This window comes from Pavona decussata, unplaced genomic scaffold (assembly GCF_977016875.1).
Source record: "Pavona decussata unplaced genomic scaffold, jaPavDecu1.1 SCAFFOLD_156, whole genome shotgun sequence".
In the NCBI taxonomy this organism is placed as follows: Eukaryota; Metazoa; Cnidaria; class Anthozoa; order Scleractinia; family Agariciidae; genus Pavona; species Pavona decussata.
The window spans coordinates 5,705,191-5,713,637 of NW_028145568.1; the positions used below are offsets into that span (position 1 = coordinate 5,705,191).

The 8,447-nt window shown below is 38.9% G+C and overlaps 1 long non-coding RNA gene across 1 annotated transcript; it reads left to right on the top strand.

Annotated features, from left to right (window-relative positions):
* The first annotated feature begins 5,565 nt into the window (after positions 1-5,565).
* Positions 5,566-7,628, top strand: LOC146465517 (uncharacterized). Its single transcript, XR_014868239.1, has 3 exons — positions 5,566-5,751; positions 6,262-6,328; positions 7,446-7,628. It is a non-coding gene; the product is annotated as an uncharacterized LOC146465517 (long non-coding RNA).
* Positions 7,629-8,447: the final 819 nt, after the last annotated feature.

Here is an 8,447-nt window from a genome sequence, read left to right on the forward strand (position 1 = left end):
TCTTCTTCCATTTTCGTTTGGAATCAGCATCATATTGTCGTTATTAAATCAGCTGCACCTAGTTTGCTAAAGTTTAAACAAAGAAAACCTTAAATCACGTTCAAAACGTTTTAGAATGGTTCTGTTGAATTTAAATTACTTCTAGCTTATGAAGTAATGGTAATGTTAGTCTAATACTTTCCCAAACCGCTTCCAATTATAAAGAATTGCCTTGGAAGTAAAGGCAAATTCGACCGAAGTATGAATACGGGTGTAGTCACAGATGTTTCTGAGTGTGTTTCGAATCCACTTACCAGCGTTTGCACAACTGTTTGTATCCCTTATGACGACTATGCATATAATGACTTTTTGACAATATCAATTTTTTTCCTATTTAGTATTTAATCAGCTGTTTGTATGATGGAAGTGTTGATTTCATGGGAGATAAACCTTTGCCTCACAGCTAGTGTGCTCATGAAATTGAAACGTCAACATCAAACGATTGAATATATTTGAAAAAAAATATTGTGCAAATTTCTTTTTTACATTTATTTATATTCGATTTAAAGGTTAAACGAAACTTCCCTAGTTGTTTAGAACTGTGTCCATTAAGGTAAGAATTCAATTTCAACTCAATTCAAACTCATTGGTAAATTTTTCACTTTTATATAACCGAAATCTTTCTGAACTTTGTACTTTCTAAGATGAACCATGACCAAATTTTAAATACTGCATAAGAAGATTTATTTCAACGGCTGCATTTTCTCATTATAACTTTCTCAGTTTTTCCACCTCAAATTGAATCAGATGCAAAATTAACTTTCAATGACGGTAGATTTAATAAAATATGCGATCACAGAGGGTGTTAATTGTAAGAAGAACTGTTTCAGAACAATAAAAAAAATACTCCAGGAATCTGAAGATGCGTCCGAGAATCGGGAAAATGGACTAATAAGCGGGAAACTGAAAATGATATTGGGGCATGGGAGAAAACTTTTGTGACAACTAACACAAGTTTGTTTTAGGGTGGTTTTCTTTTTTTGTTCGAGAGTGGTTTGACGAGAAGTGACAGAAAGGAGTAAAAAGAGCTATACGATTCACGTGCTATACTTTTCAATATTTTTGAACTTGTTGACTTGATATGGATATAATGTGTGAACAGCTTTTTTCACATTAAATGCGAAAAACAATGAGAAGTGAGCACAGGTGGCTTCTGGGACATTTGGAGAATATCGATCAATTTTCTTCAATTTTCATTAACTGTTCACGTGATGCAATATCAAAGACAGAAAACACCGCCATTAATTTTTGTGACATAATCCATTAAACACAAAGAAGCAATGGCTAAAACACGTCTTTACGAGTCCGCTACCCTTAGAAAAGTAAAGCCAAAACTCAAAGAGAAAAACCGAATAATCGGTCATTGGCCAGCCAGTGCGGTATCTACGCACGCTTTTATTGATGGAATTCCTTCGCGATAGAACGCTGTAAGAAGGTTCAGTGAACCTTGCAGTCCTTTCGGTTGTGAAAGCTGCATCGTACAGAGTGAGTCAGATCCTACCAAAGTTAAAAAATTCGAAACGCTTTCAACCCACGTCAGAAGTAGCCTGCACACAGACGTGTTCGCTCAAACACAACAGGCGACATGTGCTTACAGGCTACCTAAATTCTAGGTCATCCCTCAAAAAAAGGCCTCAAACAATAATATGTCTTGAATAGAAGAAAATCAAAAGTATAACACTAAACCAAACACTAGATCAATTAGTACTAATAAACTGACTTATGCCTCATTCACACCAAGGCTTAAACACGTTTAAAAGTTGTTTAGTTAGACACAGTTTAAAATTGTTTTCTTCATAAAAGCTGCTTTCGGATTTTTGTCCACTACAGATTTAGCACAAATAAAAGCATAAGTTAAAGTTTACTTGAATCCAATGACAAAGCCAATTGTTGAGTTTTCTGTGACCAATTGTTATTTTATTAAACCTGTTTTGTTGGTGTACATGGGGCTTTAAAAGCGGACTTCCCAAATCACTAGCTCTCACCCCCGCCCTCCCCACCCCACTATTCTCTTCTTCCATTTTTGTTTGGAATCACCATCATAATCTCGTTATTAAATCAGCTGCACCTTGTTTGCTAAAGTTTAGACAAAGAAAATCTTAAAACATGTTCAAAACGTTTTAGAAGTTCTGTTGAATTTAACTTTACTTCTAGCTTAGGAAGTAATTGTAATGTTTGTCTAATACTTTCCCAAACCGCTTCCAATTATAAAGAAAAGCCTCAACAGTGTGGGCAAATTCTACCGAAGTATGAATACGGGTGTAGTCACAGATGTTTCTTAGTGTGTTTCGAATCCACTTACCAGCGTTTGTACAACTGTTTGTATCCCTTATGACGACTATGCATATAATGACTGTTTGACAATATCAAATTTTTTCCTGTTTAGTATATAGTTAATCAGCTGTTTATATGGAAGTGTTGATTTCATGGGAGATAAACTTTTGCCTCACAGTGTGCTTATGACATTAAATCGTCAACATCAAACGAATGAATGTATATAAAATGAAATTATTGTGCAAATTTGTTTCTACTTTTATTTATATGCGATTTAAATGTTAAAAAAAAAAACCTCCCCAGTTGTTTAGAACTGTGACCATTATAAAGGTAAAAATTCAAATTCAACTCAATTCAAACTCATTGGTAAATTTTTCACTTTTATATAACCGAAATCTTTCTGAACTTCGTTGTTTGTAAGATGAACCATGACCAAATTTTAAATACTGCATAAGAAGATTTATTATCATTATAACTTTCTCAGTTTTTCCACCTCAAATTGAATCAGAAGCAAAATTAACCTTTAATGACGGTAGATTTGATAAAATATGCTCTCAGTGTTAATTGTAAGAAGATCTATTTCAGAACAATAAAATAATTACTCCAGGAATCTCAAGATATGTCCGAGAATGGGGAAAACGGACAAATAAGCGGGAAACTGAAAACGATAGTAGGGCATGGGAGAAAACGTATGTGACAACTAACACAAGTTTGTTTTAGGGTGGTTTTCTTCTTTTGTTCGAGAGTGGTTTGACGAGAAGTAACAGAAAGGAGTAAAAAGTGCTATACGATTCACGTGCTATATTTAACAATTATTCCATGAGCGCGCGTTGGATATGAGTTGGCTATAACTAATCTCATATCCAACAAGTGCGAATGAAATAATTGTATTGCTGTTGAAGTTTACTGAATTTTTATATTTTAAGAAAACATCTCTTTCAAATTAAAACGACCGGATGTTAAGGCAACCTCCGACCAAAGCGCGCGAAACGTAATGATCACATGACATGCGCAGCTCTTTGCAAGCGGAGTTGAATGAAAAATCGAAAGCGAAGAAAATCGGACACAGTCGCACATCTAAAATTCAAGAAACGTTTAAATGTACGAATTATAACCTTTCTGAGACTAGCATTCAAGTGCTTTTGAAGTTCCAGCTCATCGAGAAGCGTAATAGTTGTGCACATTTGAGCAAATGTCCTGCTGTGTGGTGCCGAGCGAAAGAAGAGATCAGGGCAAGAACGGCTTTTTTCATGCTGAAATGAATTCCCCGGGGACGATTTAAAACACTTCAGGCAAGTCCAAGTGTACGAGGTACAACCTCACTGAGACAGGCATCCAGTGCAAGTTTTTAAACTTCAAGCTTATTTGAGAAGCGTAAGAGCTGTGCACATTAGTGCAAATGTTTTGCTGAGTGCATGGTGCTGTGCGACGGAAACGAACACTATGGCCGCCGCTCGTACGGCTTTCATAGATGAACTTTTCCTGAAGTCCTCGTAAATGCGTAAAAACATAAAGGCAGGCATAAAGCTTTTCCTGAAAAAATTTCTTCCATTGGTTATAACCTCTTACCACCAGGATTTGCAAGCCATCCTGAAATTTTTGAAGGTAACCGGTTGTTATTGTTGTTGTTATGTGATCTATAAAATCGTAAAATCTTGCTATTTTGAAGATTTTAAAAAAAAACTTCAGAGATACGTATCATTAAATAGTGTCATACCGAACTTTGTGGCTTTTATCGTTGTTATGTTGAGATGGCATTGTTTGGTATTTCTTTCTTTTCTTTTTTTTTTTCTACATTTTTTCGAAGAAACTCTCGCTTCCCGCCGAAAAAAATTTAGCTTAGCGACACCTGGGGCATTCGTTTTCCATATAAGGTCAAACTACGGTATATGAGCTGATAACCGAGATTTAGTGAACCAATCAGAACGCTAGAAATGTAATATCCGAGGCTGAGAATTAAATACTTTTCAATATTTTTGAACTTGTTGACTTGATATGGATATAATGGTGTGAGCAGCTTTTTCACATCAAATGCGAAAAACAATGAGAAGTGAGCTTCTGGGACATGTAGAGGACATAGATCAATTTTCTTCAACTTTCATTTGCTGCTCATGTGATGGGGGAATACTCCCCATATCTTATGGCTTTGAGGTTATTTGCCTTTGACATGTTTTCACTTCACCAAAATCTTTTGCAGTGGGGTTTCTTTTTTTTTTAATTGGTTCGCGTTTACCATAAGCTAATAATGTCTTAATAAAGGCATGACGTAAAGTCAAATCACACCCACCAGTCTGTCATCAACTGAACCTGCAAAAGTTCTCCTCTAAATCATTAATAATTCAAAGGAGATCATGCACCGTGAGGTGTTGGATATCTGATGAATAACTCCTCGTTTTTGCATCCTTAATTTCCCCTTCAAAATCAGTTTGTTTGAGAAGTTATATCAAACACTCGTCAAAGTGTTTCATCCCAAAATGAAAAACCTCGAAGTTCGTCAGAAATACTTCACTACGCGTCGTATTTTCAACTCTCTTCTCGGTGTTTGATATGTGATAGAACACTGTGTGTCTTGTTTTATATATTACATCTCAACTCAGGTATAAAAGTTCAAAACAGTCTGACTTATTGTAGTCTTGATTCGACAAGCTCTTTCGTTGTAAATTGGCCCAAAATTAAAGCGACCTCAAATCAATTAAAACATCTTCCAGACACCTCTTAAACTGCTGGCAAACACATATCTAAGAGCCTACAAAATTTTTGTTATTTTCCGGGGGTTCATTCTTCCTCCATTCATCGTTAGTTTACATAGCTTGCGTCCTCCAAAACGTCGAGTGGGTGACCTATTATGTAAACAAGGGTAACAACCGGAACCCGTTGAGCTCTTGTCGCTCCTTTCAGCTTTCCCCGACTCGCCTATCCAGAAAGGGACACCAGTGGGCATTCTGTCGTTGTCTTGAACAGTCTTGAACTTTCCATGCATTTCTCTGTATTTTTTCCTGCGAACTATTTTTAGTAGCAGCTCACGGCTGGTTCGCTATACAGACAAACGTATGAAAAGTTCAAAACACGACTGCACGCTTTCTGTCAGAGCTACATCCCTCCAATTTGTTCTTAAAATCCTTTTTCTAGTGCCAAAAGTTTCCAATTTATGAATTTTTCAGAAGCAATGTTTTGTAAAAATTATTTGACATCGGATTGCTATACAAACAATGTTATTTCAAGCCTGTTTGCCTACCCGTCAAAATGGCTCTCGGTTGTGTGTCAAAAGCTCCGGGGTGGGGAGGGGAGGGTATTGTATCCTTCAGCTTGGCCCAATTTGCTGTTTTTCCTAAACCAGGGTGACTTTTAATGCCCTTTGACCTCCCCCATAGAGACACAGGCTGTTGACAATCAATCGCATCAAGCTGACACAAAGCCTGGAGTGTGGCCTAAATGCAGGTGAGTGACTTGCAAGTTTTTGTGAAAAGCAGAGGAGTGGGGAGGGCAGTGTTGTGCGACTAAGTTAGGCTGAACTTTCTGTCTTTGCGTACGTCAAGTGCAGGTATGTTTTTGAAAATCCAGATAGATATTAGCAGTCAATGTAATTGAGCTTATTCTAAAATGAGCTGCTACATGCTAGACTTAGTACATTTTGCCTGCAAACTCAATTTTTGTCTTCCAGAGAGCTATTTGCCTGTGATATCTGTGCGAATTTGAAAGAACGTGCCTGCTAGACCCGGGCCTGAAGCAGCTTCAGGCCTCTGTGGTTCTCTAAACTTGAGGGGGCTTGCCGTCAAGGACCAGTCTGTGAGCTAGCCCAGGGTGAGGGCTTACTGCTAGGGGTAGCTCATGGTTGTGTGTCAAAAGCTCCGGGATGGGGAGGGGAGGGTTTGCAGCCTTCAGCTTGGCCCAATTTGCTGTTTTTACTAAACCAGGGTGACTTCTAATGCCCTTTGACCTCCCCCATAGAGACACAGTCCGTTGACAATCAATTGCATCAAGCTGACACAAAGCCTGGAGTGTGGCCTAAATGCAGGTGAGTGACTTGCAAGTTTGTGTAAAAAGCAGAGGGGTGGGGAGGGCAGTGTTGTGAGATTCAGTTAGGCTGAACTTTCTGTCTCTGCGTAGGTTAAGTGCAGGTATGATTTTAAAAATCCAGATAGACAGTAGCAGTCAATGTAAGTGAGCTTATAACGACTTCAGCTGCTACATGCTAGACTTAGTACATTTTGCCTGCAAACTCAATATTTGCCTTCCAGAGAGCTATCTGCCTGTGATATCTGTGCGAATTTGAAAAGACGTGCATGCTAGAGCAGGGCCTGAAGCTGCGCATCGCCCGGGCTTCAGGCCTCTGTGGTTCTCTAAACTTGAGGGGGCTTGCCGTCAAGGACCAGTCTGTGAGCTAGCCCAGGGTGAGGGCTTACTACTGGGGGGTAGCTCTCGGTTGTGTGTCAAAAGCTCTGGGGTGGGGAGGGGCTGGGTATTGTAGCCTTCAGCGTGGCCCAATTTCCATTTTTTACTAAACCAGGGTGACTTCTAATGCCCTTTGACCTCCCCCATAGAGACAAAGGCTGTTGACAATCAATTGCATCAAGTTGACACAAAGCCTGGAGTTTGGCCTAAATGAAGATGAGTGGTTTGCAAGTTTGTGTGAAAAGCAGAGGGGTGGGTAGGGCAGTGTTGTGAGACTCAGTTAGGCTGAACTTTCTGTCTCTGCGTAGGTCAAGTACAGGTATGTTTTTGAAAATCCAGATAGATATTAGCAGTCAATGTAAGTGAGCTCATCCCGACTTAAGCTGCTACATGCTAGACTTCGTACATTTTGCCTGCAAACTCAATTTTTGCCTTCCAGAGAGCTATTTGCCTGTGATATCTGTCCGAATTTGTAAGAACGTGCATGCTAGACCCGGGCCTGAAGCTGGGCATCGCCCAGCTTCAGGCCTCTGTGGTTCTCTAAACTTGAGGGGCTTGCCATCAATGACCAGTCTGTGAGCTAGCCCAGGGTGAGGGCTTACTGCTAGGGGGGTAGCTCTTGGTTGTGTGTCAAAAGCTCCGTGGTGGGGAGGGGAGGGTATTGTAGCCTTCAGCTTGGCCCAATTTGCTGTTTTTACTAAACCAGGGTGACTTCTAATGCCCTTTGACCTCCCCGATAGAGACAAAGGCTGTTGACAATCAATTGCATCAAGCTGACACAAAGCCTGGAGTGTGGCCTCAATGTAGGTGATTGACTTGCAAGTTTGTGTGAAAAGCAGAGGGGTGGGGAGGGCAGTGTTGTGAGATTCAGTTAGGCTGAACTTTCTGTCTCTGCGTAGGTTAAGTGCAGGTATGTTTTTGAAAATCCAGATAAATATTAGCAGTCAATGTAAATGACCTTATCCCGACTTGAGCAGCTACATGCTGCAAACTCAATTTTCTCCTTCCAGAGAGCTATTTGCCTGTGATATCTGTGCGAATTTGCAAGAACGTGCCTGCTAAAACCGGGCCTGAAGCTGCGCATATATATATATTATATATATATTATTTTAATTGTTTTGTCCCGATTGTTTGGGAACCTTCCGGTCAACGCGTGTATTGTTAAGTTTTAACCTTCAGGCTACATCTTGCTGGAAATACCTGATATAACTCTTTTACCCGTTTGTAACAATTTTTGATGTAATTCCGCCGTATTTAAAAATAAATTTGTACCAGTTGATTTTTATCCTATAACGTTCTATTATTTATAGATAACTAGCTAGTGTTAAGACTTTTATTCTGCCACTGATTATTGAACGGAAACACCTATTGTACCAGACCTGTTGTACCAACAGGTACAGTATTTTCAATTAAGGTTTCGATCTTCTAAACACGTTGCAAGATAATTAATGTAAAAAAAAGGAGGAACCTAGATTTGGAGACGAAGGTTGTGTTCTATTTTAGTTTCGTTGTAGTGTACTATTAAGTAATTTCATTAGACTTATGATTTTTGTTGTATTTACTTCAAGAGTGTTCATTGTAACTTTTATACTAATCTCCTTACTTTGTTTTGTCCAGATCGTTTGAGAATCCTTTGGTCAACACGTATTTCCTTAAGTTTTAACCTTCAGCTTTCCTCTTGCTAGAAAATGCCTGGCAATAACTCTTTTAGCCGTGTTTCATATTTTTTGGTGTAATTCGTT